Source organism: Phyllopteryx taeniolatus, chromosome 7, assembly GCF_024500385.1.
Source record: "Phyllopteryx taeniolatus isolate TA_2022b chromosome 7, UOR_Ptae_1.2, whole genome shotgun sequence".
Taxonomy (NCBI): Eukaryota; Metazoa; Chordata; class Actinopteri; order Syngnathiformes; family Syngnathidae; genus Phyllopteryx; species Phyllopteryx taeniolatus.
The window spans coordinates 1,300,001-1,305,000 of record NC_084508.1 but is presented as its reverse complement, the minus strand read 5'-3'; the positions used below and the strand labels follow the sequence as shown (position 1 = coordinate 1,305,000).

The window sequence follows — 5,000 nt, the reverse complement described above, 5'->3', positions numbered from 1 at the left end:
TTTCTTGTAAACTTAAACGCGACCGGATACTCTCGTTACCACGGCCACGACAACAACAATCGATCGCGTCGCATGTATTACAAGAACTACATGGGGGGAAAAAAAACGCGTCTTGCTGGTCACCGGTGCTCGGGAGAGGACTTTCATTCAAGGTTTGCTTGAGGTATGTTCACGTACTTTTAATACTATACGGCTTGCAAGCAGGCAACAAAACGTTATGTAGCCAAGCAAGCTAGTACTAGCACTCACTGTTGTAAGCGAACATGCAGGCGTTCTCTCGAATCATGCTCGAAAGTTTTGTTGTGTGTGAAGTAATTTAATTACAACAAAGTAATTTAATTACAGTACTTGAGCACCCATTATTTTTGTCAGAGCAGTGATTTCCAACCTTTATGGAGCCAAGGCACATACTTTACAATGAAAAAATCTCACGGCATACCAACAAAAAAAAATTTCACAAAAAGTGGATACTTAATTACTGTATGTACTTCCTGCCATCTAATAGAAGACCATTCATTTGTTCTCTCTCACTATGCATCACTGGCATAAATAGAGGAACAAAGATACATTATTTATTGCAAATATAATTTTTTGGAGCAATTAAGTACAAACGTATATTCAGTAAATGAAGAAGTCATTTAAATAGACACATTGCTCCATCTTGTGATTGGATCTGTGATTGGTGTTTTTTTAAACTCGCTGATCGGTGATCGGCCCCAAAAATCCTGATCGCGTAAACCCTAGTTTACACCCCCACCCCCCCAAGTTACTCACCGGGTGGGGCGGCTGCGGTCTATGGCGCATGGAGACGAAGGCGACGAATGGGGAAACACACTGGCATCCAAGTTAAGCTCCGCATCCAAGTTAAGCTCCGCAAGAGAGGATACAGATTGGTGTTCCCGTCGATCCACCTCGCAAATCTCTACGCTCCCTACCAACAAAATGGACAAGCTTCATCTTCTGACAAAAACCAGTAAAGACTTCGGACGTTCCGCCGCCCTGTACTTTACGGAGACTTGGCTTTGTGAGGCAGACCGCGTCATGGAGTTATCGGGGAAAACAAAAGGCGGCGGGATATGCTTCTATATCAACGCAAAATGGTGTACTGATGTCACGGAGCTCAGCACACACTGCAGACATGGATTTAAAGTTGCTGTTTTTGAACTGTAAGCCATTCTACTTGCCTCGTGAGTTCGCATCTTTCATTCTCGCCGGTGTTTACATTCCTCTTCAAGCTAACACGAATGCCGCACTGCTATACTATACTACGCTAAATAACTCATACCGTGCCATACCTCGTGCAGCTCTGGGCTCGTCTGATCACTGCTTAAGTCATTCAATACCAACATACAGGCAAGAACTTAAACGCGTGAAGCCTACGGTGAAAAAAGTGAAAAAGTGGACCAAAGATGCAAAGACGGAACTTCAAAGCTTTCGAGACTGCACAGACTGGAGCGTCTTACAAAATTCAGCTGGCAGCCTGGATGAATATACGGAGACTGTCACATCCTATATCAGTTTCTGTGAAGAGGTATGTGTACCAACAAAGTCATTTTGCACAATAACAACAAGCCGTGGTTCACTACCAAATATAAGCAACGTCGCCAGGCATATTGAAGTGGAGATAGGCCCCTGTATAATCGCGGTATTATCGTGCTTGTTTTAGTTTGCATTGATCAGTAGTGCCTACCTGAGGGAAGGAGCTGGAAGAGGTGGTGACCAGGATGTGGAGGGTCCAAGAGGATTTTGCATGTTCTTGTCTTAGTTCTGGCAGCGTGCAAGTCCTCAACGGTGGGTAGGGGGGTACGTACAATCTTTTCAGCAGTTTTGATTGTCCGTTGCGGTCGGACTTTGTCTTTTTTTGTAGCAGCACCATACCCGACTGTGATGGAAGAACACAGGACTGATTCAATGACTGCTGTGAAGAACTGCCTCAACAGCTCCTGTGGCAGGCCGTGCTTCATCACAAGCCGCAGGAAGTACATCCTCTGCTGGGCCTATTCGAGGATGGAGTTAATGTTGATCTCCCACTTCAGGTCCTGAAAGACTGTAAATCCCAGGAACTTGAATGTCTCGACGGTTGACACAGGGTAGTTGGACAGCGTGAGGTGCAGCTGTGGCAAAGGATGCCTCCTGAAGTCCACGATCATCTCTCCAGTCTTGAGTGTGTTCAGGTGCAGGTTGTGTCAGCCGCAACACAGCTCCAGCCGCTCCACTTCCTGTCAATATGAAGGCTCATCACCGTCTTCGGTGAGGCCGATGACTGTGGTCTCGTCTGCAAACTTCAGGAGTTTGACAGCCAGATGTGTTGAGGTGCAGTCGTTCGTGTAGAGAGAGAAGAGCAACGGTGAGAGGACACAACCTTGGGGCGCCCCGGTGCTGGTGGTGCGTGTTGATGAGGTGGTGTCTACCAGCCTCAACTGCTGTGTCCTGCCTGTCAGGAAGCTGTAAATCCACTGGCAGAAGGAAGGCAAGACGCTGAGCTGGAGAAGCTTGGAGGAGAGGAGTTCGGGGATGATGGTGTTGAACGCAGAGCTGAAGTCCACGAACAGGATCCTCACGTAGGTCCCCGCGCCGTCCAAGTGTTCTAGGGTGAAGTGCATTCCCATGTTTACTGCATCCTCTGCAGACCTGTTTGATTGGTAAGCAAACTGCAGGGGGTCCAGCAGGGGACCTGTGACGCTCATGAGGTGGTTCAGCACGAGGCGTTCAAAGGACTTCATAACCACAGATGTCAGGCCGCGTGTAGTTGTTCAGACCCGAGATTGCAGGTTTATTGGGGACTGGGATGATGGTGGAGCCTTTGAAACAGGATGGTACTTAGAAGACTGGAGCGTGCTGGTCCGTGCAGACTTTGAGGCAGGATGGGGACACAAGGTCTGGGCTTGCCGCTTTGTTAATCGTTTGTTGTTTGAAGATGCATCTCACATCCTGTTCGTGGAAGGTCAGCGCAGAAGTCAGAGGTGTGATGGTGGTCGGTGTTGCTGCTGGGTGGGTGTGGGGTTTGAAAGTGTCCTTTTCAAATCTGCAGTAGATTGGGGAGTTGGTCCCTTGTAATTGGTTAGCGATTGTAATGCATGTGAGACTGATTAAGAGTCGTTAGTGGCAAACTGTTTTTCTAACTTTACTGCATAGTTTCTCTTTGCAGTATTAATTTCTTTTGTCATCCGTTTTCTAGCGCGATTATACAGGGCCCTATCCCCACTTCGATATGCGTCCTCTTGAGCCTGGTGAAGTTGCTTAAGTTTGGCAGTGAACCATGATTTGTTGTTATTGAACGTGCGAAATGACTTTGCTGGTACACACACCTCTTAACAGAAACTGATATAGGATGTGACACTGTCCGTATATTGATCCAGGCTGCCAGCTGAATTTTAAAAGACGCACCAGTCTGTGCAGTCTAGACAGCTTTGAAGTTCTGTCTTTGCTTCGTTGGGCCACTTTTTCATTGTTTTCACCGTAGGCTTCGCACATTTATGTTCTTGCCTGTATGTCGGTATGAAGTGAATAAAGCAGTGATCAGACGAGCCCAGAGGTGCATGAGGTATGGCACGGTATGCGTTACTTAGCGTAGTATAGCAGTGGTCTAAAATGTTATTTTCCTTGGTAGGACAGTCTGTGCTGCTTGTATTCAGGGAGTTCGTGATTGAGTTGAGCTTTGTGAAAGTCCCCAATGAGGCGTCAGCCTGGATGTCTTTTTCAATTTCGTTTACTTGTTCAGTGAGTGTTAGCAGGGCGGCATTCGTGTTAGCTTGAGGCGGAATGTAAAGACAGGCGAGAATGAATGAACGAACTCACGAGGCGAGTAGAATGGCTTACAATTCAAAAACAGCGACTCTAAATCTGGGGAGCAGTGTGTGCTGAGCTCCGTGACGTCAGTACAGTACAGGAAAACGATTCAAAACACATTTTTTTTTTTGAATGGCTTAAAAAAAACAAAATAATGGTTTTGGAGTAGCCTATTCAAAGTCTGGACTTGAATACCATTGAAATGCTGTGGCATGACCTATAAAAGACCGTACATGCTCGAAAACCCTTCCGTGTTGCTGAAGTGAAACAATTCTGCAAGGAAGAATGTCAAAATATCTCCACAGAGATGTGAAAAATTCATTGCCAGTTGTAAAAAATGCCTGATTTAATTTGTTGCTGTTGTGGATGGCCCAATAAGTTAGGTTTAGGGGGCAGTTACTTATTCACACAGGGCTAGTATCTCTGAAAAGTTTATTTTCTTGAATAAATAAAATCTAAAAACTGCATTTTATGTTGACTTGAGTTATCTTTGTCTGATATTTACATGTTTGATGACTTTGACTTTCAACAAAGCGGGGTAATTTTGCAAAAAAAAACAATTCAATTTGAGAAGGGGGCAAAAACCTTTTCACTGCACTATATATATATATATATATATATATATATATATATATATATATATAGTGTGTGCTGTCTCTCTCTCTCTCTCTCTCTCTCTCTCTCTATCTATCTATCTATATCTATATATATATATATATATATATATATATATATATATATATATATATATATATATATTGTGACCCGTTACAAAAATAATTAATATCATCATCTCCGGCTTGGGAAGTCTTGGGATATCCGTTTTCTATTGGCCCAAAGTTCGGGATAGTGGGCCACCGCAATTATTTTGCCTTCCTCCAGTTCCCTCTTGCCGTTTACAGTACAACTCCACCAAAAGAGCACTCAGAAATCACTCCGCTAGCCCCGCTTCCATTGGAGAACTTTGTGATGTCACCAAATAGAAAACTTTTCTATCCGATGACACGACACTGAGCGTCAGATGCTCCCCCAGCACACACACGATGAATGGGAAAGTCGAGGGCGTCAGACGCTTTGCCAAGTGCAGTGGGAAAAGGCCTTAAGACCTGGAAGGTGCGTGACTGGTCCACCACCCGGTGTCTCAGGAGGGGCAAGCAGTGCACCATCAACACTGTGTATATTGGGTGCTGATAGCTTCAACTCGGGACGTT

At 45.0% G+C, this 5,000-nt stretch overlaps 1 protein-coding gene across 3 annotated transcripts in view; it reads left to right on the top strand.

The window, feature by feature from the left end:
- tut4 (terminal uridylyl transferase 4) overlaps window positions 1-5,000 on the top strand; it is a 128,765-nt gene that overhangs the window by 26,527 nt on the left and 97,238 nt on the right. The window lies entirely within an intron of this gene.